The 26,145-nt window shown below is 40.2% G+C and overlaps 1 protein-coding gene and 1 pseudogene across 15 annotated transcripts in view; both read left to right on the forward strand.

Moving 5' to 3' along the window:
* The window catches only part of BNC2 (basonuclin zinc finger protein 2), a 461,841-nt gene that overhangs the window by 72,744 nt on the left and 362,952 nt on the right, over positions 1–26,145 (forward strand). The window lies entirely within an intron of this gene.
* On the forward strand, positions 12,696–25,303 carry LOC112440849 (U6 snRNA-associated Sm-like protein LSm1; annotated as a pseudogene).

Raw genomic sequence — 26,145 nt, forward strand, 5'->3', positions numbered from 1 at the left:
CAGAAAGGAGAGAAAGACAACTATCTTAGAAACATATTTAAAGCACATGATGAAAAAGAAGAGGTTTTTAAAAACTGTTGAAAATACATTTTCTTTGTACCAGGTACCAGATGTTGATGTTGGCAGTGCCTCAGAGGGTCACAGGGCATTTAAAATCACTAGGCTGTAGGGAGTAAAATTCCAGGTCTCTTGCACTGAAAATTATTTAAAAATTATCTGTACTTAGCGATAAGTAGTACAAGAGTACTTTTTCTATGAATTCCTCTTAAATAGGTACCTTAGAAATACATGATCAATGAAATTGCCAGAAAAAAAAAGAGTTCCAGTGCCTCTTCGCATTATAAAAGTAGTGCTTTTACTGGTTAAGTAACTGTTTGCATTTAAGTCTCTATTTTTTTTTGATATGAAAAGAATATCCCCTCAACTTTGTTAGACAGGATTTGCCTTACTTTTGAGCTATCCGTTTCAAATTAGAGAGGACAGACGCTGTGCTCCTTGGTTATATACTATGCAAAAAGACATGTATATGGTACTTAGATAGTATTTCGTTTCTTCTAGAAGTGTAATTTTGAGAAGGAAATAAGACTGTTTTTCCATCCACCTGCCACGCCATGCCACCCCTTTCTACATAGTTTCTTTTCTTTTTTTTTTTTTTTGAGGTGGAGTCTTGCTTTGTCACCCAGGCTGGCGTGCAGTGGTGCAATCTCGGCTCACTGCAATGTCTGCCTCCCAAGCTCAAGTGATTCTCCTGCCTCAGCCTCCTGAGTAGCTGGGACTACAGGCGCCTGCTACCATGCCTGGCTAATTTTTGTATTTTTAGTAGAGATGGGGTTTCCCCATGTTGTCCAGGCTGGTCTCGAACTCCTGATCTCAGGTGATCTGCCCACCTGTGCCTGTCAAAGTGCTGGGATTACAGGCATGAGCCACCGCGCCCGGCCTCTACATAGTTTCTTCTCTGTGTGAGCCAAAATTTCTTTTCTCACTGATAAGATAATTAGGGTTAATAGTTTCAGTGCAAAAATAGGATTTTGGAAGGTAAAAAAGTTCTGAAAAAACAAAATCTGACAAGGTTACCGCTTATATTCACGATAGATTATTGTTTCTTCTGGTTTTGTGGGAGTTGCAGTAGAAGGACTTGGGTGATTACCTTATTGGGCTTTTCCAGAGGATTTTCATGCATTTTTGATGTAGTTAGCATCAAGATTTTACTGGGGAAATTTGAGTTAGTTCTATAAATACAATGGGATTAATTTTTTTCTGGGCTATTTTGCCCTTCTTGTTATTGCCTGAAGAAAGTAAATGCTTTCTGATGCCAAGGTGGGCAGATTACTTGAGGTCAGGATTTCGAGACCAGCCTGGCCAACATAGTGAAACCCTGTCTCTACTAAAAATACAAAAATTAGCCAGGTGTTGTGGCAGGTGCTGGTAATCCCAGCTACTTGGGAGGCTGAGGCAGGAGAATGGCTTGAATCTGGGAGGTGGAGGTTGCAGTGAGCTGAGGTCCTGCCACTGCACTCCAGTTTGGGTGAGAGAGTGAGACTCCATATCAAAAATAAATAAATAAATAAAATAGAAAGTAGATACTTTCTGCAGAAAAGGAAACAATGTTTTTCAGGAAAAAAAATGACTGGAAGGAAATAGGTCAATATTATCAGTTGTTGCCTCTGGAGTTATGACTAATTTCTGCTTCTTTATACTTTGTTACATTTTTTATATTTTCTACAGCTAGAGTGTATTACTTGTAGAATCGGAAAAAAAAAAGGAAAATAATGTGCATTATAACTGATTTTGACATGCCTAAGGAGACAAGCACTGGCCATTCAAATTGCAGATCCCAGAACCTTGGTTCTGAGCTATAAAAACTACAGGCTTGTTGATGTTTGTATGACTCTCAGAGCCCCCTGACATTTGGATAGATAGGAAGTGGTGTATTTAGCTGTGGGCCACCTTCCCATGGGGTTTGCTGGTGACCAAAGTCAGCAATTGTGTTTACAGCTTAAGTGGCAGAAAGGGCTCACCATTGTTGCCATTACTTGTGCGTGATTGTTTACCTTCTACTCTCCGTGGGCATATGTTTATTATATTTATATTGCCCATTCAGTGTAGTTGTGCAATGGAAATGGACTTACAGGGTGGTGGGGAGCATAGGGGAATAATTTCAGTATTTCCTCTATAATTTCTACGTAGTTTAGTGGAGAATGAAAAATTTACCTGCCTGCTGTCTGAATGGCACTTGGTAAAGTCCTTAATGTAGTTTTGAATGTTAATTCTGGCTGGAGGAATTCCTTTAAATCATAAGATACTACCATACTTGAAAAAATTACTTAGAAGTCTAGTGTTTGGAGTCAAGAGACTGCTTTGTCACTTTGATCTTAGGGTTAGTACTTTTAACCTCTGAACTTTGTCATACTTGTCTGCAAAATGGGGATACAAATAATATTTTCCTTTAGGGTAGTTGTGGGGATATGTGAAAATCTTTTGTAAATCCATATATATTTAATTTATTGACTAAGCTAATCTTGCCAAATTACCTAAATTAGAATGGAGGTGATTTGGATAAATTCCCTGAGTTCACAGCCTAGAGCCAAATTGCATTTGTCCATTCTACTTGGAAGGTGGGACATCAAAGATATATGGTTTTAATCTTATTTTTGTGAGAGGCTGTGCCTACTCGAATCCCCATAGCTTCCATTAAAAAACTTGAAAATAGTTCATTTTCTCTTCCTAATTACTTGGCAGAAATTTGGAATAGAAAGAGAAACTAGTAACAACCAACTTTTCCTTCACACTTCCAGATCAACAAAAGGGATTCTTGGGTCCTAGAGACCAAAGAAAGAATCAGCAGGAATGCCCAGGGTGAACTGATGGATTGCAGAGCCTAGCTGGTAATTACTTTCACTGAGCTAAAACATTAACTTAATACCTGGGATCAGAGCCAGATGAAAATCAGAATTTGGATCTCTTCCTTTCCTGTGGATATCCCATACTTTCCTTCTGAAGGCAGTCTTCTCTTGGTGGGATAGGCCTGCTTCCTTTCCTAGGACATGGCATAAATTTTCATGCCACACTGGTAGACTGGAGTTGTATCATTTGTTGCCCTGGGCAACTTTTGGTGGGGATATGCGACTGCTTAGGTCTGCTGGTTTCTAGGGTGGCAAGAAACCCCAGTTTCTTTTAAGACTTCTCAGCCGGATACCAGATATTGACAGACTCAATCTCATCTTGGTGTTCAAATTTTAAGTTGCCAAACTTTAGCTTTTGGACTTGTGTGACACTCTTACTAGATGCATACCTAGCCTCCAGCTAGGTGATATTGTGTCATCCTTAAGAGGCCAATGAGGTTTCATTTTAAAAGCTATCTCATGTTGATTGTTAGTAACTTCCTAGTGTGTTGTGCTGTGAAAGATGGTGAAGTCATGATGAGATTCACTGGCATGATTGTTTAGTGATGTGTGTTTGCCATGGATTGGGAGGGGCATATATGTATTTTCAGAGGGATGTCAAATCTATAGTACAGGGGAGCTCATTTAATCTACAGTGCCCCCAACCTCAACCTTTCCATTGTATAGTGGAGAAGTTGGGTATCTAGAAAGATGAAGCTATTTCCAGCTTATTAGAGCCAAGTGTGGACTTGAACTCAAGTTTTCTGAGTTCAACTTGCTTGTTACTTTTTGGGGATAATAGTAGTAGCTACCTTATGGGATTTAGAGAAGGTTAAGTAAAAAAAATCTATATTAAGCTTTAGGAATAGTGACAGACACTGAGAAAGATATAGTAAATGAAAGATGCCATTATTTTCATCATCATCATTTTTACTTTTATCATTCCTGTTGCACTTTATTACTACCAACACCATATTTTGTGAGGCAGTCAGGTAGCTACCTTAACAAAAGCTACCTTTTGTTTTGTGCCATATTGTTGAAGCCCCACTTTTGCTAACAGACTGAAGCAAGTATTCAACTTGGCGACAATTTAAGGAAAATTTGACAGTGTTTGACCTTGTACAGAGACCCACAAAAGGCATTAGTTGAAGATAATTAAATGGTAGTTAGCAATCCTAATTTGAATTTTTGTACACTTGTGTGTGTGTTTATAGATAATGTTTCCCATTTATAAAGATTTGTCAAATATGATTCTACTCAAGTACATTCTCTTGAAACAGCAGGAATTCTATGGAATAAGAATTTCTTTCTTTTCTCTTCTTTTCTTTTCCCTTTCCTTTCCTTTCCCTTCCCTTTCCCTTCCCTTCCCTTCCTTTCCTTTTCTTTTCTTTCTTTTTTTTTTTTTGAGTCGGAGTCTCACTCTGTCACCTAGGCTGGAGTGCATTGACGTGATCTTGGCTCACTGCAAGCTCCACCTCCTGGGTTCACACCATTCTCCTGCCTTTCATGATTTCTTATTAAGCAGTCTCCTATACTTCCTTGCTTCCTGAGACTTCTTCATTAAATATGTACTATTTCAAATGTTTTAAATTTCCTAGTCCTGTCAGCACAGGGCTTTAAGTTAGAAGACATCAGTTATGAAATCTATCAGGGTGTAGTTATTTAAAGGACTAGACTTTTGTGAAATTTTTAATTATATGGGATTATACTTATGCTATATTAATTGAAAAGAAATGGATGTAAAACTATGTAAAGTACTTACGAAAGAAGCCAAGTTAATTGTGCCTTGGTTAGATAGTGAATGGTTAATGCCATTTTGTGTCATACTGGCTTTGTCTCTGTTTTATGTACCTGCTTTCTCACCAACAGTGTTGCTTAGTAGAAGGAGTGTGGGCTTTGAAGTGATATGGGTTTGGGGCTTCACTCCATTGTCTTCATTTAAGAGCTTTGAGACTGCGTAAATTGTCTCTCTCAGCCTTAGTTCTCGTTAGACTTGGATGCTCTCTCCTTTGCAAGGTTTCTTTATCCTGAAAGTGGCTTGCTCTTGGAGGTGCTTAGTAAATGTTAGCTCTTTTTCTCTTCCTAACCATGACCTTTACCTCCCATCCTCTTTCCCTGGCATTCTGCAAGGATTAGTTCAGGGATTAAAGCAACTTGGAAACGTTTTAGTTTCATACTGTCATTTTTAGTGGTTTGCCTTTTAAATCATCTCTTTACTGTAAAAGTCTTGGTTCCTATAAATCTCACACCCTTGGGAACCAAACTCATGACAATCATGAAGTGTCTTACTTCAAAGGATAAGAAAACCAAGCAAACCAAAATCATGATATCCTCTCTGGAGCAGAGTGTGTGAGCCTGGGATCAGCCTGGGAATGTTGGTTAATGGTGTCACCATCCTCCTCTCGCTGGCAGTGATGTGGAGGGTGTGGAGAGGACATGGGCTGAGCTAGGGTTTATAATTGCATGGCCGTCTGGCCTTCCTTGAGCATTCTTTCCCTTCCAGGATTCCTGTAATTGTCATCAGATGGCTCAGTCTCCTAAATGTTTCCGGTATTGCAATGACTTCTGGAGTATGTTTAAAAAAAAAAAAAAAGCCAGAATTAGTAGTTAGCAGTCATCATTTGTTTGTGTCAGTTCTGTTGTGTGTAGAGGCGTGCAGATTGGGCGTCTCTGGACTGTAGAAAGACCAGTCACATGTGGAGTTCTCCTTACTATCTTGTGTTGAACCTTCCTACTTCCTTTGCTTATTCTTTTCCACCTACACTGCTTTAAAGGACTCCCTGAAAAAAAAAGTGAGAAAAGATGCAGGCAGTGTTCCTGTTTTCAACTCTAGTTAGCCTTCTTTTTATTCTCATTATTCTGGAAACTTGAGAGGATTGCATCTTTCTTGGATCTGCTAAAGGCCTAGGGAGGTTGAGAGTTGGACTGGATAGTGAGTGAACCCTGTGAAGAATGATTCCAAGTCTTGGGCTGTTCGTGGGCATGGAGGAGGAGAGAGTATTTGTATTTTCCTTTATCATGAACTTATCACTAAAGGCCCAAATATAGGAATATATCTTGCATGGGTTTTTTTTTCCCCCATCAGATAAGCTGTTGTAATTTGAGCCTGACACTTCTTTTTGAGGGAGGGGAATTGTCTAAATGAAAAAGGACAGCTAATTTTTTGAAAAACAAATCTGGAGTGATTGAGAGGTCTAAACCCCCAAAAGTGTAAAATTGAAGAGAACTAATATGGTTTATTTTGCTTCATGGTGTTAGCTGAGGAATTGTGTTTTTTAAAAGCCCTTTGATTTACTGGCTGTTAATCACCTAATGGGTAACGCATTATAGTTCATTGCATTCTGGTGCCTTTGTTTGTCTAATGGTGGAGTGTTTTACTTAAGTTACAGGGACCCAGGCCTAGATGATGATAATGACTATAGTGCATCTTTACAAAAAACAGCCCTTTTACAGTTGTCATACGGATCTTTTAGAATAATTGAGGTAAATTTTAATGCCAACCCTATTAATGATGTCTATCCTACCTCTCTCTTCCCAGGTGGCTGGGGGTGGCGGTTGGAAACAGGAGAGCCTTGGTCTTAATGAGCAGACAGGAGATATCTCAAGATTAATGTGAAAAAAGCTCAGTCATGATAATTGCATTCCGCTCGGCAGTGATTGGTTTATGAGCAGTCATGTGATTAAGTTCTGACCAATACTTTGTAAGAGGAAGTCTGCTGGAGGACGGTAGTGAGAGTTTCCCATCTGGAATAAGAAACACATCACTGCTTGAAATGTGGCTGAGATGCTTACAGAGGAGATGGACCTTCTTGGCCAGCCTGAGGACAATACCTTGCAGTGAGAAAGGCAGAGCCATGTCACTGATACCCAGCACTGGGTGCTACCTCTCACTTGTTTTATAACCTATAACTAAGTCACACAATCCACTGTATATCATTTAAATAATTTTCTGTTTCAAGATGTGAAAGGCCAGGCCTGGCGTGGTGGCTCACACCTGTAATCCCAGCACTTTGGGAGGCCGAGATGGGAGGATCACGAGGTCAGGAGATCGAGACCATCCTGGCTTACACGGTGAAACTCCGTCTCTACTAAAAAAAACCAAAAAAACAAAAAACAAAAACTAGCTTGGCATGGTGGCGGGCACCTGCAGTCCCAGTCCCAGCTACTCGGGAGGCTGAGGCAGGAGAATGGCGTGAACCCGGGAGGCGGAGCTTGCAATGAGCCCAGATCACGCCACTGCACTCCAGCCTGGGGGACAGAGTGAGACTCCCTCTCAAAAAAAAAAAAAAAAAAAAAAAGATGTGGAAGGCAAGTACCCCTTCGGGTGGGATCAAAATCTAGAATTGGCCAGGCATAGTGGCACCCACCTGTAATCCCAGCCACTTGGGAGGCTGCAGCAGGAGAATCCCTTGAGGCCAGCCTGGGTAATGATGTAGTGAGACCCTGTCAAAAAAAAAAAAAAAAGGACAAAAGAAAACTAGAATTGATCCTTCCCAAAGAAAATGTTCACTGGCTTGTTAAGTCATATCCTAACCATGTCATTTTCACCACTGGCAGAACCTTGATGAAAGGTGTGATGGGGTAAATACATTCGTGTTTGGTTTGTATGGTTTATATTAATTTAATTTGTTTCTGCTGTTTATAGTTGGATTTTCTTTGCTTAGGTAACTTATTTCGGCTTTGGATTGTTATGATTGATAATAAGAGAAAAAAGAGTGTGAAGTGTTGAGAAATAGTCTAAAAAAACATTGTATTGTTGGAGCAGTTATTCAGTTTTCACAGTATTCCTTTGGGCAATTGGATTTGTTTTGGTGTCTGACTTTGTTGACAATCCTGTTGTTATATTAAAGCTGTTTCTTGCAGTATGTTTTCCCTTTTAGTTAACAAAACTCACTTTATTTCCTAAGATGAATTATAATTAGGACTATTTGGTATTGAGAATCTTTTCTCACTTAATACCCCTAATGAGATACAAATGTTCTAAATGTATCCTTATGAGTAGATTATATTTAGAGAGGAATCCACTTATTTTAGTTAACTAATCCCTTTGCTTTTGTATCATACATCCTTATTAGGCTCTCACGTTCCTATTCCATATGGAATTCCTTGTGAAATCAGACCTCAGCAAACAATGTTATTAACTTTCAGGGTCAGTGTTACTGAAAATGTCAATGAAGTTTGTTGGTTTTACATACCTTGTTTTTATAGCACTCTAGCTTTTTTATACACTTATGATAAATACGAATTCTTTCCCTCTTCTTGCAAAGTAAACTTTATTTCTTAGTTGGTTCCCCCCACTGGTATTTATGCTTCTACTCACTAGAATTGAAGGAATTGAATGTATTTGAACTATTCTTTTGGCCCCTTCTGCAGACTGGGAATGGTCTTTCTAGCTTCTCAGATCTCTGCATATTGTGCATCCTTGTTCTTTTGCCAGAAACCTGAAAATTTCCTAGCAGAACTAACTGGCAATGATCTTTGAATTATATGAATCAGGTTTGCCTGGCTTCTAGGAGTCAATATTATACCCTTCTCAATGACTGTATCCTTCTTTCTGAGGAAAGCAGATAAGTTAGTGATGAAGTTTTGAAGAACTTCACTTACGGAGTTACACTTCTGAGTTCAAATCCTGACTTCACTGCTTACAGGTTGCATGCTTTTGGACAAGTTATTTGACTTCTTTATGCTTTGGTATTCTGCAAAATGGGGATTATAATGCAACTGATCATGTAGGTTGTCATGAGGATTGTAAGTGAAAATTTGTAAAATGTTCTTAAAATAGTTCCTGGTACATACTGAGTGTATAGTTGGTATGATGGTATCTAGTTGATTTTTTTTTTTTTTTTTTTTGGAGGGTCAAGGTCTTGTTCTATCACCCAGGCTGGAGTACAGTGGCATGATCTTGGCTTCTTGCAACTTCCGTCTCCTGGGCTAAAGGGATCCCTCCACCTTCACCTCCCAAGTGGTTGGGACCACAGGCACGAGCAACCACACCTGGCTAATTTTTGTATTTTGATAGAGATGGAGTTTTGCCATGCTGCCCAGGCTGGTCTCTAACTTCTGGGCTTAAGTGATCCACCTGCCTCGGCTTCCCAAAGTGCTGGGGTTACAGGTGTGAGCCGCCGTGCCTGGCCTCTAGTTGAATTTTTAAAAGTACTTTTTAATCTATTTTCTCTTTTGGTCCTCACACCACCCTGTGAAGAGGTAGTAGTATTACTTATTTTATAGGGCAAGTCATAGAAACACAGTGTCAGTATGTGACTTTGTTACTAGTAACAGTGTTCGAATTATAATCTAGATTTCTCCTCTCATCTGTTATAGTTGACTGTGAATGGGGTCTTCAGGAAGTTGCTGTGATTCTGTGATGTTATCAGTCAGAAGGTGTAATGGGAAGGGCATCAATCTCTGTTTCTTAAACATGGCCCAGTGGTGAGCCAGTTCATTCTAAAATTGTTTGTATTTGCTAAATGCAGATATTTCTCACTTTGCATGATTTTAATATACACAATTTTCAGTTGCCATGGTTAACTAAATAATACTAGTCCCTCAACACAGTCCAAGTTTCAGTTATTATGTTACATTAACTATAATTGTGGCAGGGCGCTGTGGCTCATGCCTGTAATCCTAGCACTTTGGGAGGCCGAGGCAGGCGGATCACGATGTCAGGAGATCGAGACCATCCTGGCTAACATGGTGAAACCCCGTCTCTACTAAAAATACAAAAAATTAGCCAGGCATGGTGGCGGGTGCTTGTAGTCCCAGCTACTTGGGAGGCTGAGGCAGGAGAATGGTGTGAACCCGGGAGGCGGAGCTTACAGTGAGCCGAGATCACGCCACTGCACTCTAGCCTGGGCGACAGTGTGAGACTCCATCTCAAAAGAAAAAAAAAATCTATAATTGTATAAAATCCCATACACTAGCACTTCCTGTTATTTTGTTCATCAGTGGACAGCAAAGCATGTAGTCGTGTTGCCTTCTTGTCTCCCAGTGATAGACCCATGTAGCATTTCATAAAAATGGATAATTAAAGGGGAGAATTGTCAAACAAAGATCAAAGTGCATCAAATAAATGAAGTGTTAAAATTGGATTAAAATTTTAGCTAATTGTAAACAGGATTCTTAAAAAAAAAAAAAAAAAAAAAAAGCTTACCAAGAGAATGTCAACTCAGCCAGTGTTCTAGAGGCTCTATATATTCAGCTAGGAGCACTTAGTGAAAGATAACTAACTTATCAAAGTCAGTTATGAAGTGGTTGTGATGAAAAGGATGAAGATGTAACAGAGGAAAGATGCTGGCAAAAAAAATCATATGAAAGGAACTCTCACAGATATTGTATAACTGTGAAAACACAAAGGATAAAATGTTGGAAGCAAGTCTGAGCTTAGAAAGAAGTATACCTATCTACCAAGGCATGGAAAAGATGCTTGTTTAGAATTGTAAATTAGCAACGAGAATGAGGCATTCCCATTGAAACTACTATTGACACAGTTTTTTATAAATAAATAAAACAATTCTCAGAGTTTCTGATGTTTTAGAGTACTAAATAAATATACTTTTCATTTTCCTACACATTTATAGCTGATAGACAGTTTTTACTGTTTTGACAAAAAAATTAAAGGTCATAGAACAATCATAATATTTCTGTTGATTATTAAAATCATTTCATGGCCAGGCACAGTGGCTCACGCCTATAATCCCAGCACTTTGGGAGGCTGAGATGGGCGGATCATGAGGTCAGTAGATCCAGACCATCCTGGCTAACATGGTGAAACCCTGTCTCTACTAAAAATAAAAAAAAATTAGCCAGGCATGGTGGCGGGCACCTGTAGTCCCAGCTACTTGGGAGGCTGAGGTAGAATTGCATGAACCTGGGAGGCGGAGCTTGCAGTGAGCCGAGATCGCGCCACTGCACTCCAGCCTGGGCGACAGAGCGAGACTCCATCTCAAAAAAAAAATCATTTCACATGATTTCAGCGCATATGATCACTTTTGTGGTATTGCATTATCATGCAAAATGAGGACTACCTGTATTTATTGAGCCAAGTAGGCACTCTTGTAAGTGATGAGGGTATACCAACAAAGTAGACAGGCCAAACCTGCCTTTAAGAAACATTTATTCCAATAAAGGCTTATTGAGTGTCTGCAGTGTGCCAGGCAGCATGTACACATGTGAATGAATAGTAGTTCGTTTCTCAGAGAATTTGGATCTTAGTTGACTGGTGAGAGACAAGACCATTATACTATAACGTATGCCTATAACATGTATAATACATTTCTGTGAATGAAATAATAATGAAACACCAGGCATTATAAGAGCCAAGAGGACACCTATCAAACACATAGCCTGAGTGTATGAGAGGTGGGAGAGGCAGGGAGACATGCCTGGAGGACTTAGGAATTAATCTGGAAAAGCTGCGTTGAAGAAGGGTACAGTGGTGAGATGCTTCTGCATGGAAAGCACAGGACATTTTAAAAAGTTGAGTGTTGTTGAAGTGCGTAGGGTAAGATATGGGCCAGATCAGGAATGCCATGGAACTTGTAGGCAATGGGGAGGGTCTATAGGGTTTTCCCCTAGTTTCTTTTAAATTAAGGTATAATTTATACACAGTAAAATGGACCCATTTTATTATATTGTTTGGTGTGTTTGATATAAGTGCCATGGCCACCATGACAATCAAGATGAAGAACATTTATATTACTCCCTAAAATCCCCCAGTGCTCCTGAGTGACTAACTCCTCCCACCCCCCGTCCCTAGCAACCACTGATGTTTTCTGCCCCTATAGTTTTGTGTTTCTCAAAATGTCATGTAAATGGACTCATGCAGTATGTAGTGCTTTAATTCTGTCTCTTTCATTTAGCATAATACTTCTGAGATTGATCCATGTTGTTGCATGTAAGAACCTTTGGGTTTTAAGCAGAATTATCTGTGAGATTTGATTGGAGGATGGATTTGAGAGGAGCAAGACTAGAGACTTTGATTGTATTACAATTTAACCAGGTGCTCATGGAGTAGAGGGAATAGAGATGCCAAGGAGGAGCTTGGTTTGAGGTAGGAGGTGGAATTCGTTTCAACTAAGGTGGGGAATCTAGAAGGAAAAACAGGTGGGAAAGAGGAGGCCCTGCATATTGGACATGTTGAGGCTGAGGAGTGTGGGATTGTCCTGCAAGTCAACCTTGGCAGGGTGTGAGGCATATGAAGGAGTTGCTTTCTCTCCTTCCTTATCCTCTGATCTTTGCCAGGATCAAATTTGCTAGGCACTGATCTTGTTAATTAAAGGGCTCCCTTTTCTCTTTATCCTACCATATCACCACCAAGAATTTGCTCCCAAGGCCTTGCTTTGGACTGCAGACTGTCATTGAATCAACTTGTCATGTTTAAAAGGAATGACCTCTTTTTTTTTTTTTTTTTTTTTTTTGAGAAGGAGTGTTGCTCTGTCGCCCAGGGTGGAGTGCAGTGGCGTCATCTCGGCTCACTGCAAGCTCCGCCTCCTGGGTTCACGCCATTCTTCTGCCTTAGCCTCCCGAGTAGCTGGAATTACAGGAGCCTACCACCACGCCCGGCTAATTTTTTGTATTTTTGGTAGAGACGGGGTTTCACCATGTTAGCCAGGATGGTCTTGATCTCCTGACCTTGTGATTTGCCCACCTTGGCCTCCCAAAGTGCTGGGATTACAGGCGTGAGCCACCGCGCCTGGCCCAGGAATGACCTCTTTATGGAGTATCATCAGCCAAGTCAGTTCATCTGTGGTTACCCATTGTTTTTCATTGGTAACGTAAAAATATCTGCGGAGATAGCTATGGTTTGCTTGGTCCATGGAACTGGAAGTCAGAGAGTTCAGTTGTCACAAATCCAGGCTGGAGATTCTCTTCTGTAAAGATCCTGGACATCCTTTCCACCAGAAGGAGTTTTCTGGAACTGTATGTTTGAGGGTACTACATTTGAACCAGTTTGAACCAAATGTGATGGAATTAGTGATGAAGGGACACAATATTACCCATATTTAGGATGTGGCTGACTCATCTTTTGTGCTATGATTCAGTGATTCTAATTCAGTAACGGTTCTGAAGCTGCATCCTGGCTAAGGAAATAATTCTGTGCCTGATTAATATTGTCTAAGGGCAGGGCGCGTTGGCTCATGCTTCTAATCCTAGCACTTTGGGACGCTGAACCAGGAGGATCACCTGAAGCAAGAAGTTCAAGACCAGCCCGGGCAACAAAGTGAGACCCTCGTCTCTACAAAGAAGAAAGAAAATATTATCTACCTTTTGCCTAGGAGGGGAAGCACTGTAGGAAGCGGTGGCCAGAGTAGTTACCCTCTTTAGGTGATTCACCACAAAAATACACTCAAAAGGTACCGGATATAGAATAAGCCCACTACCGTAACTTCAGCTAACAGATCATTTCATCATCAGGATAGCCCCATGATGTAAAGCATGTTATTCTTGTCTCTTACAAGTGAGGAAATTGAGGCACAAAGAGGTCAAGTAACTTGCCCAGTGACAGACAGCTAATTCTGGCAGAGCTGGGATTTAAACTCAGGCAGCGTGGCTCCAGAGTCCATACTCTTTCATGCACATCATGCTGTTTTCAGAATTCTAGAATGCTAGCACCAGGCCGACTTAGGAAAATTATTTTGTTTCCCTGTTCTTCATTTTACAGCTAATAGGAGTAAAGTCTAGAGAGGGCTCTGAGATGATTGACTCAAGATCACAGGTGATGGTGGATGGAGGGAGAACTAGTTTCCCCCTGCCCAGGGCTTCTGTCACTCTTGGAAGTTTTGTACCTTTGTCTTGGTTGCTTGTCAGTTTCACATCAGTGAAGAGAGATGTTGCTGAAGTAGGCAGACTGGCAAAATTGGTGTTTAATTCCATTCTTTACTTTGGCCTCAGCTCTCTCTTGCCTGGGAATGTACTAATTGGCTCTCTTCCTGTCCCCTCTGCCATTTATTATTTTCAAGGGAGCCTGGAATCACTGTTACTCGTCTCTAGCCTGTCCTGTTTAATCACTGATTGTCAGATCTTTTGCTCTTTCCAGTCCCTTCCCACTAACAAGTAGGAGAGGGGAGAATCTGCCCAACCACGTGGGTTTGGGGTGAGTTTTGGGATGGGGGAAGGGAATTAGACTGTTGCAGGGTGGGAGTTATTGTGCCGCAGATCAATGACCTTCCCTTGAGGATGCCAGTCTTTGTGGTTTTGCTCTTTTTTCCCCACCTGTATCACAGTCATCCTGTGGGTTCCCAGCAGGACTCTGCCCCTTACATTTGGGGCAGGGCCTCTCCCCCTTTCTGCAGTTGGGGTTCAGAGCTAGAGAGGGAGTTCTGACGAAATTTGCTTGCCCCATGCATGCATTCTCTTGGAACCCTGATTATATGGTATCCGGGACAGAAAAGGGTTTACGTTTCATATCTGTTGTAACTTTATTTTGAAGAGCCACAGTTTGGGGGATAAAGTAATTTTCTCTAATATTTGTTGATCTTTCTCTTAAAGTCTCGTGTGTAAGCTTCTTCAGGTAGAGACTGACTTTTTTTTCCCCTCCTTTTCTTCTATACTGGGTCTTTGTATGTAAAATTCTAAGTCCTGTTCTAGTCTTCTTCCACCTACCCAGGAATGAAGTTGAATATTAATGCACCATGGTCACCATTCTCCAATGGCTCAGTCTTTCTCCACATTTTCTATAATTAAGACTGTCCTTCCCAGTTTCAACTCAAAATACCTGAAAAGACTCCTTGTTTAGTTAAGAGAAAGCAAATTTCCCCAGGTAAGTTCCCATATGTTTTCTGTAAAAACTAGCCCACACTTTCTTTGTATTTTACCTCTGTCAAATGAGATTCTTAGAAGAGTAATCAGCCAGTCTAAGCCACTCCACTCTTTTCACTTATGTTTTCATGGGTAATTTTAACTCTTTGGGTGCTGTCCAGGAAAGTTTACTGCTGCTTCTCACAGGGGAAGGTGTCTGTGGTTCCCGAGACTACCCTATTCCTGCCTTCCTTTCAGCTTCCTCAGAGGACCAGCGAGCTCCAGTTCTTCTAAATAGCTGCACAGGCCCAGAGGTGGATTTTCCTTCAGGGCCCTGGGAAAAGGCCCCAGCAATGTGTTCACATTGCCATTTGTTTCTGTCAAGTTTTTGTGTATTATTATTTTTGCATACTTTTTTTTTTTTTTTGGAGACAGCATCTGCCTCTGTTGCCCAGGCTGGAGTGCAATGGTACAAGCTTGGTTCACTGATTTACTCAAGAATGGATGTGCCCAGCCTGCATCCATTCTTTTGTAAATAAATACATAGGCTGTGCATGGTGGCTCATCCCAGCACTTTGGGAGGCCGAGGTGGGCCGATCACCTGAGGTCAGGAGTTTGAGACCAGCCTGGCCAACATGGTGAAACCTCATCTCTACTTAAAAAAAAAAAAAAAAAAAAAAGCCGGCTGTAGTGGTACAGGACTGTAGTCCCAGCCACTCAGGAGGTTGAGGCAGGAGAATTGCTTGAACCTGGGAGGTGGAGGTTGCAGTTAGGCAATAACGAGCCACTGCACTCCAACCTGGGTGGCAGAGCAAAACTCTGTCTCAACTAAAAAAAAGAAATATATAGCAAGAATTTCCATCACCTTAAGTAGTCACCTGATCCCCTTGCTTTCCCTGTGGCCTCAGTTTTTGCAGTGGTGATATCTGTGAAATGGAGAACAACTGTTCATCCACACTATTAAACAGGAGGTGAAGGCCCTCGCACGAACCTGCCCAGTGGGATACTTTAAGGCTTGAGCAGTGTTGTCTTGCACTGCAATGAGAGCATAAATGTGGACACATATTAACCTCGCCTAGTGGGTAGTTGGGTTCAGCACAGGTGGGTTTAAAGTTCCCGTTCTTTTCTACAAAGTGCAAACACATTCCCTTTCCAAAAGGTACACTGGAAGCTGTCTTTATAAAATGCTTTGTAGCATAAGCACATACAGAGAATACTGTATTCGTACTGTATTAATCAGCCTCTATAAGTGTCCATTCTCTGGGTCTCACGGGCTTAAAAACTTGAATGATCGTCATCTTATTTCTTCTTCCACTCTTGTCATTTACCAAGTCCTGGAAGTAGATTGTTTTAGTTTGCATTGCCTTCTGGAACAGTTCCCTCCTTAAAAGAAAAAGTCTCATTATTATTGCTCCACAGTTGGAGGGCAGGGGAGTGGTTTATACTGTGAGTTCACATCACTCTTTTAACTCCTTTTCATTCCCACTGACCTACTATAGGCTTGTTGCAGTACCTGCCCACTTTACCTTTAGACTTTCTCTAGGATACTCTAGTCATTGAGATTGGAGGCTTTTAAAAACACCTCTGACTTTGCCAGTGCTCAGCCCCAAAACTTCATTTATTGCAGACTCTCTGTATGCAGAGTAAGCCCTTACCTCTGTGCTTAGTATCCCTCCTTGAGTGTAGGCTTGCGTACCTTTCTACCTCCATCTCTTTCTGACACTCTTTTGATATTGTGTCCTATCCATATTGTTTCCCAGGAATACCTCTTATTTTGCAGTCTTTTTCTTAAGGCACTTATTACTTTGTCCCTTGTGGGACAATTATTTGTACATTTGTATAGCGCTCCAAACTAGATTTAGAAATTCTTGAAAATACTTTATTTACTTTTAGTAGTGGTAGTATAGTAGTAGTAGTGGTAAATAGTTAAAAAAGTAGCACCAGACTACTGCAAGGACCTTAGGGCAACATCCCCTGAATACTCTGAACCCTAATTATCTGCACAGCTGTCTTCCCTGCTACATTGTGAGCAACTCCAGGGCTGGGACTGTGCTCCCAGAATCTCCAGTGCTACAGCAGTGTGGCAGGAAAGTCTTTTTGACTAAAAAGATAGTCATGTTTGTTTCTTATTCATGTGATGCTTTCCTCCATTCCTTGAGTAGGAATCTTTTTTCTTGTTTTAAGCAGAAATTTTGCCTTTTTCCCAAATTCACTGGAAAAATCGGATGCTATTCCACTGTTAATTGAGGTGTCACTAATTACTTTGCTTGAAATTTTAATTATTCTAAAATCTTCCAACATTTTCATATATGTATCGATATTTTAAAAATATAAAAGAATTTTAAAACTTATATTTGGAAAATTTACCAATACAGTTTTGGCTAATTGGGTTGTCAGTTAGCCAAAGGTTAGGGATGATTGATCTAGTTTAAATATAGCTTTGCGATTTCACTGGAATTACTTAAGAAAAAATATTTCTAGACAGCATGGAAGAAAGGTGAATATAATAGTGGTTTAAATGAAGTAGAGGTTTAATTTGTGAATTAATTTTTGAGGTTGTTATAGAGATACTGTGATCAAGTGCTAAGTCAATAATGTAAAGCAGTGCATATCATTTGAAGCTGTTCCCAAATATATCTTAAAGCTAAATCAATATTAAAACTGTCCTAAATAGTAAAATTGTTTAATCATTAGACAACCTGAGCTTTATGTAAATTTGTAGACTCTTGAAACTTGTCGTATGCAGAAGAGTAAGCGCAGCTATAACATAAGCATAAACCATTGTGATTTGCATAATTTATCTCTTCAGCATAAATATTGTACTTGTAGAGTAACATTTTTGTCCTGGAAATCAGATTTTGGTTGTCTGAGTATTTGTGGGACTGGAGGAGGTTTTAGGTTTATGTTTGTGTTTAGATTAAATTTGAATGGTGAGTTAAGATTTATGGTGAGCAGTGTGCAGAATGTTTTATTTACTTTTTCAAAGCTTATGAATAAAAGCAACATCTGAATCTGATCTTTGGGAACCAAGTTCAGGAAATGTGGTATAATCTATTTTAATTGTCTCCCTTAATTTCAACTTACTTCTGTTTATTTGCAAATTGTGTATTTAAGACATTAACATATTTAATACCCTGTTATTGGATATATTTAAGTTTCTACTAGCTTCATGCTTTCAGAGTTTTGAACTCTGAAAACACAAGGAGCATTAAGACCTGTCTTTTGCTTAAAGTACTAAGTGATTACACTCCGATGTTTTCATTATATGAAACACCCCTGCTTTACTTCAGAGTAAATGCTTCTAAGAATTAGGCATGCTTAGCTTCTAAGGTAGACTATTCACTTACTCACTCATTCATTAATACATTCACTTTTTCCAAAAATGAGTATTCCATGTTCATACTATGTGCTAGGAATGATAGTGGATATAGTAGTGAAAAAAAGATAGACGTTTCTGGCCTTCAGAGTATCTTAGAGTCTGGTAGGGGAGGAGAATATGAAACCAGGCAACCACAGTACCACATACTATGATAAATGGTGTGGAACCCCTAAGCCCAGAGTTCCATCGGCACATATGTGAGTGGTGCCCAAAGACTTCCTGGAGGAAGTGACACCTCTGCCTCTTTATTCTTCAGAGTCAGCCAGAGGAAGGGGTCTAGGAAGGGTTGCTACAAATGCTTCTGGTACAAAGAACAACATTGGTAAAAGTCCAGAGAAAATAGAGAAGTCAGCACATTAGACTAGTATGTAAAAACTTTAGGCAACTAGAACTCAAATAACTAGAACTCTCATTTTGGCTCAGAAAAATTTTCCTCTGCATTTTACTTGATGAGGAGATGAAAAATGACTACAAACTTATTGATTTCTTACCCCGATAGAAATACTCATTTATTCTAAAAAAATTTAATTGTACAAAATTATTATTATTATTATCATTATTATTATTTTTTTGAGACAGAGTCTCGCTCTATCACCAGGCTGGAGTGCAGTGGCACAATCTTGGCTGACTGAAACCTCTGCCTCCTAGGTTCCAGCAATTCTTCTGCCTCAGCCTCCCGAGTAGCTGGGACTACAGGTGCACGCCACCAAGTCCAGATAATTTTTGTATTTTTAGTAGAGATGGGGTTTCCCCATGTTGGCCAGGCTGGTCTCGATATCCTGAGCTCGTGATCCGCCCCCATCGGCCTCCCAAAGTGTTGAGATTACAGGCGTGAGCCACCATGCCCGGCCTATACAAAATTATTAAAAATTGAAAGTCATAATAATATTATATAGATAATCTTACTTGTCATTTTGTAAATATCCTTACCAGTTTTCTACTTTCCATCTTTGGTTTTATAAAATTGAGATGATATCAAATATGCTATTTTGTAACTGATATTTTACAGTTAACATAAAAAGCACATTAATTGTGTTCATATCATTGGAAGTATTTGTAAAATATCAACTTTAATGGCTGTATAATATTCTATCATCAACTATTATTCATTTATACATCACTTATTATATATTTTCCAATATACTTATATTGGAAAAGTAGATTGTTTTTAACTTCTTGTTGTTTTAAAAATTCTGCCACGAATGTGTTTGTATTGAAACATTTAATTAAATCTTTCATATTTCCTTTCAGCACTTTGGAAGGCCAGGGCGGGCAGATTGCCTGAGCTTAGGAGTTCGCGACGAGCATGGGCAACACGACGAAACCCCGTCTCTACTAAAGTACAAAAAACTAGCTGTGCCTGGCGGCTTGCGCCTGTAGTCCCAGCTGCTCGGGTGGCTGAGGCAGGAGAATTGCTTGAACCTGGTAGGTGGAGGTTGCAGTGAGCCACGATTGCGCTACTGCACTCCAGCCTGGGCAACAGAGCGAGACTCCATCTTAAAAAAAATACATAATAATAATAATAAAGTTATAGCCTTTCTTCTATGCCCCTGCTTTTTTTTTTGTAGGTATGCATTGTCTGCCACCTGCCTCCAATATCAGTCCAGCCCTGATAACATGAGGTCTTGAATCCAGATCTTCAGACCTTTGGTGCGAATTTGAAAATGAATCTTTTTTGTATCTGTTCAAGTAAAAGCATATCAGCTGAACAAAATGTTATGTGGCTGGACACAAAACTGAAGGGTAATGTCGTTTTGCATTAATAAAAACATGAAACAATTAGATCCCTTTTTTTTAGAGTGCCCACTCTAAAAAAAAAAAGAAGTCCTTGGATAAAGCGTGTTATCTGGAGATAGCTTCTCTCTCTCTTTTTTTTCAAACAAAGGAATTATATCTTATAGAGAATTTTCTTTAAGTGCATGATTAAGTACTCTTTTTGGTAAGTGAATTGGAATAGATCTGTTATTAAATAAATACCTCTGTAGTGTTAAGAATCAAAAGAAAACTGGAATTGTTTCTTAGGTAAACATTTTTTTTCTTAAAGATGTCAAGGATGTTTCCCACATAACAAGGTATTCTATCTTAATACTAGAAGCCACTTGGTTTACAGGGGTTTTATTTTTTGCAGATTTTTTGCTCTTCTGGGGCTGAAGTCCTGTTGTTTTCATCTGTTTATCCTGTGTTTGCCTTACTGTCCAGTACATCATAGATAATCAATAAGTATAAAAAAACCCAATACTTTTTAAAAAGCTTTATTGAAATGTAATTCACATAATATACAATTCACCTACTTAAGATTTTTTTTTTTTTTTAAGGCGGAGTCTTGCCCTGTCGCCAGGCTGGAGTGTAGTGGTGTGATCTCGGCTCACTGCAGCCTCTGCCTCCTGGGTTCAGGCGATTCCCTTGCCTCAGTCTCGCGAGTAGCTGGGACTACAGGCGCCCGCCACTACGCCCAGAAAATTTTTGTATTTTTAGTAGAGACGGGATTTCTCCATGTTGGCCAGGATGGTCTTGATCTCCTGACCTCATGATCTGCCAGCCTCGGCCTCCCACAGTGCTGGGATTACAGGCGTGAGCCACCGAGCGCAGCCAAGATGTTTTTATTAGTTTCAGTAGCTTTTTTTTTTTTTTTTTTTGAGACGGAGTCTCACTCTGTGTCCCAGGCTGGAGTGCAGTGGCGCGATCTCGGCTCACTGCAAGCTCCGCCTCCCGGGTTTGCGCCATTCTCCTGCCTCAGCCTCCCTAGTAGCTGGGACTACAGGCACCCGCCACCGCGCCCGGCTAATTTTTTGTATTTTTAGTAGAGACGGGCTTTCACCGTGTTAGCCAGGATGGTCTCGATCTGCTGACCTTGTGATCCGCCCGCCTCGGCCTCCCAAAGTGCTGGGATCACAGGCGTGAGCCACCACGCCCGGCCAGTTTCAGTAGTTTTTAGTGTATTGTCTAACTATCACTACAATCAATTTTAAAACGTTTTTATTACCTCAGAAAAGAAACCCGTACCCTTTAGCTTTCACCTTCCTGGCCCCCCTGCAACACTGCCATTCCTCCAGCCATAGGCAGCCACCATAATCTACTTTTTCTCTATGGATTGCCTCTTCTGGACATTTCATACAAATGGAATTATACTATATGTGGTACTTTGTAACTGGCTTCTTCTTACATTTTCAAGGTTCATCCATGTTGTGCCATATATTAATATTTTATTATTTTCTTTGCCTCTTAATATTTCATTGTATGGATAGGTCGCAGTTTTATTTATCCATCAGTTGGTCAATCAAATACTTTTAAATATGTAAATCAGCCTGGGTGGTTGTGCCTTATAAAGGCAAAAATGAAGGTAGAAATAAAGTTGTGATACCCTAAATTGGAAATGCCTTCAGAGCTTGTTAGTCGTTAAGGTATATATAAATATGTTTAGAATTAAGCTTATATGTTGCTGGGTTTAAGATAATAGCACATCAGTCAGTAGGATCTTGTCAGTTTTACCTCTTGGATACTTCTTAAATCTGCTTTCTTCTACTTACCTCTGGTAACTATCTTATCAAAATCTTTTTTTTTTTTTTTTTTGAGAGGGGGTCTCTCTGTCACGCAGGCTGGAGTGCAGTAGTGTGATACTGGCTCACTGCAACCTCCACCTTCTGGGCTCAAGCTGTCCTCCTACCTCAGCCTCCTAAGTAGCTGGAATTACAGGTGCACGCCACCATGCTTGGCTGGTTTTTCTTTTCTTTTCTTTTCTTTCTTTCTTTTTTTTTTTTTTTTTTTTTTTTACAATTTTTGTAGAGATGGAGTAACCTAGGTTGGTCTTGAACTCCTGACCACAAGCAATCAACCATCCTTGGCCTCCCAAAGTACTGGGATTACAGGCAGGAGCCTGACATCTAATTAACATCTTTTGTTTGAACATTGCATTACCACTGCCATCCCCAAAAGAAGGCAAAAGGAGCATTTCTAAAAATATCATTTTATCTTAGGGGTCAGAAGTCTTTAACATAACCTGCTTGGCTGCGTTCATATCAGACCCTTGCTGCCTTTCCCCTTCCTCTGCCCTCCTATTCTTTAATACTTGTTTTGTATTTAACAGAGGATAATGGAGTCCTTTCTGAAGTTGTTTGGGCATCTGAGATTTCAGCTTATACCACTTTGAGAACTATGCATTAAGGATCTCGTTTGAAGCCTTGTGCAGTGGAAAGAGCTCAGGCTTGGAAGTCTGGTAAACTAGGTATAGGCTCTGTGGTCCAATGTGCACTAGAAGTGTGCTTGTTCCTTTTGAGCCTTTTATCTGCAAAATACAGATGCTACCTTGCAAGTTGTTGTGAAAGAGAAATAATGTGAAAGTATCTGACACATAATATGTGCTTAATAGATTGTCCTTTCTATTTCTTATTTGTATTATTGTTTTGAATGAAGTGGCTTAGGTCATCACTTTTTTTTGGCTGAAAAGAAGGATTTATATATATTATGATGATTGTTGGTAGTTTAGGGGTTTTTTCTTCCAAAGTTTGTATCTTTGTCTCAGAATCCTGTTTTCATGAAGACTCTGGAATTTTGTCACTGCTCTAATAATTACTCTGCCAGGCAGCAGCACTCCTTTGGGTCTCTACCAATAGAGAACATCATTTATTGCCTTAAAAAGAAAGTATTTGTGTGTATGTATCTTTACAATATCCTCATTATGAGAGTAATTGTAGTATTTGTGTGTATGTATCTTTACAGTTTCCTCATTATGAGAGTCATTGTTTTTCATTTATAAAATAGGAAAATGCAGAAAATAGAGAAAAGGGGAGGAGAAAATAAAATTCATTTGCCATTTAGTCACCTACTATGGCCATTCTAGTTTATACTTTTCTAGTCTTTATTCCATACACATCTACATACATATATGTTAGTGTGGCTTTGGAAGTAGAAGTTAGATCATAGTATGTGTTTTGTTTAATTGCTGTTTTCTCATTGCCAGTATAGATATTTTCAGTGTTTAGTAACATGGAATGTATATAATTTTTTTCCGGTCTCAGAGAATTCCATTGTATGGGAGTACCATACTTATTGTCACCACTTCTCTTTGGGAGGACGTTTAGGTTGTATCCAATTTTTTGTTATTATAAACAGTGCTTGCTTTGATTTTACAGTCATGCGTGATTCTGACATGCTTTTTACATCCTAACAGTTTTTTTTTTTTTTTTTTGAGATGGAGTCTTGCCCTGTCGCCAAGGCTGGAGTGCAGTGGTGCAATCTCCGCTCACTGCAAGCTCCGCCTCCCGGGTTCACGTCATTCTCTTGCCTCAGCCTCCTGAGTAGCTGGGACTACAGGTACCCGCCACCACGCCTGGTTAATTTTTTGTATTTTTAGTGGAGACGGGGTTTCACTGTGTAAGCCAGGATGGTCTCGATCTGCTGACCTCGTGATCTGCCCGCCTCGGCCTCCCAAAGTGCTGGGATTACAGGCGTGAGCCACCATGTCCAGCCCCTAACAGTTCTTATGAAATAATTTCCCTGAGGTTTGATGATAAATTCAATTCAAATTTGCTCCTCATGTTTTTCACAGGTCTTTTGAATATTACAACTCATGTGGCAGAATGTCCCTGTTCTCCTTTTTGCTCTTCATCTGGTACTAGTTTTCTAATCTGTTCATACCCCCACATCCATTTACCTTGGCTAAGACTCTTCTTGCCTTTGTCTGCCCCAAACCACTGTCCTATCGTTTATTTATTTATTTATTTACTTTAATTTTTTAATTAATTATTATTTTTTTTGAGACAGAAGTCTCTCTCTGTCGCCCAGGCTGGAGTGTAGTGGTGCCATCTCGGCTCACTGCAACCTCCGCCTCCTAGGTTCAAGTGATTCTCTTGCCTCAACCTCCTGAGTAGCTGGGATTACAGGCGTGTGCCACCATGCCCAGCTAATTTTTGTTTTTTTAGTAGAGATGGGGTTTTGCCATGTTGACCAGGCTGGTCTCGAACTCCTGACCTCAGGTGATCCGCCCACCTTGGCCTCCCAAAGTGCTGGGATTACAGGTGTGAGCCACCACGCCTGGCTGCCACTGTCCTATCTTTTAAAGAATGATTCCTTCATATTCGTTTCTTTCAATTGACCCTTATTATTAACTTCATTAATTTGTTTCCTTCGTGTTGCCCATCACATCACCTCAAATTTGGAATTACTTAAGTGTTTAATTTTTTAAATTATTCTGAAAGAGAGTGCTTGCTTTCTTTCAAATAACAGAATTAGTGGAGTGGTTTGTATTGTGCATTACAATTAAAATTACGTCTTTACAATTAATTGGCTGTTGCTCTAAATTGGGATATTTCTGAAGTTATTTTAAATCCAGGACTGTTTTTCTTTCCTTTGTGTCTGTTTCTTCCCTACAGCTAGTTGATTATATCCTTAAGGAGTACTAGCCATTTTAAATAATTTTAATCTGAATTTAAATAAATCAAGGTGGCTGGGCGCTGTGGGTCACACTTGTAATCCTAGCACTTTTGGAGGCCGAGGTGGGCAGCTTGCCTGAGCTCAGAAGTTCGAGACCAGCCTGGGCAACATGGTGAAACCCCGTCTCTACTAAAAATACAAAAATAGCTAGGCGTGGTGGTGGGCTCCTGTAATCCCAGCTACTTGGGAGACTGAGAGAGGAGAATCGCTTGAACCCAGGAGGCGAAGGCTGCAGTGAGCCCAGATGGTTCCATTGCACTCCAGCCTGGGCGACAAGAGCGAAACTCCCTCTTAAAAAAATATGAATAAGTAAATCATGGTGTGTATTCTAAAGCCATAGTTATAAACTTGAGGGGTAGGTAATATGGAGGAGTTTCCTGCAGGTCCTCGTGGCTGAAAATCAGCGTAGAAGTGCCTGTCCTGGTCGGGGTTCCACTTCTGGTCTCAGTCCTGCTGAGGCAGCAACTGCGTTGGGCAGGTAGGTTTTGGTTTTGGACACAGTGGCCCACCGCCGTTGTACATTGCAGGATTATTTCAGTTCAAAATGAACTGATTGCTGAGCTCCTCTGCAGCCTTCGTGTTGCAAGGACTCCAGTTTGTGGAGGCCCAGCACCACCAGCCTCATTGAGGACATTGACAAAAAATACTTGGTCCTGCTTCAAGATGGAAGGACACTTAATAGACTTAAGAAGTACTGATCAATTTGGACTTGGAAAATGAGAGTGACACACCCCTCCAGCAAGTATCCATTGAAGAAATCCTAGAAGACCAAAGCGTGGACCAGCAGACCAGGCTGGAAGCAGAGGAACTGAAAGTTCAGGCCCACTGGGATCAAGGTCTTTCCATTCCTTGAGCAGATACTCTTGATGAGTATTAAGTCCTCTGCTCAGAAGGTATTGCTCTTGAAGAGTAAGGGCTGTCACTGAATGAAACTGATACCCTGGTCACCTCACACATTTGACCAGAGACTGTAGTCTTTCTGAAAAATCATTTTTAGTTTTAATTCTAACACACATACAACATGAAGAAATCATGGGAGTTTTTTTTTTTTTAATAACGAAATCAGTGTTTAAAGAAACAGTGATATGGACTCCTTCACTGTGGAGCCAGCAGCTACTTCTGTATATTGCTCTTTTTATCCCAAGTTAGAGTTTATAGGGGACATTCTTCATTTACTTATAAATAAAATATAAATCTCAAAAGATGCCATGAATCTCAAAAAGCGATTAAACTTGAGCATGCATCAGTATCACTTGCTTGTCTTGTGTAATCACAGATTGCTGGGCCCCTACCCCCAGGTCTTTTGATTCTGTAGTGGTCAGGGCCTGATAATTTGCATTCCTGACAAGTTCCTGGATGATGCTGTTGCTGCTACTTGTGAGACACTACTTTGAAAACAACTGTTCTAAAGGAACCTAGAAATAATGTTTGGATTATCTGTATTCCTTGTAATTACATGTATTTTTTCTCTTTACTGTTGTACATGACAGATATAACTGAGCATATTTTAGTAAAAGCAAAAACAAATTAAAAACGCTTCATTGGCAAAATACAAGAGGGTCACTGGATAACAGATATACAGTCTTTTGTGGGATAGGCCAGCAGGTAAGGCATCCAGAGGCTTAAAGCACTCAGGGTCCTGGGTTGTTCAGCCCAAAACAGGTTTCCTTAAATATTTTGTAGCCTTAGTTTTTTTTGTCGAAAAATGGCGACTGCTAC

This window comes from Pan paniscus, chromosome 11 (assembly GCF_029289425.2).
Source record: "Pan paniscus chromosome 11, NHGRI_mPanPan1-v2.0_pri, whole genome shotgun sequence".
Classification (NCBI taxonomy): domain Eukaryota; kingdom Metazoa; phylum Chordata; class Mammalia; order Primates; family Hominidae; genus Pan; species Pan paniscus.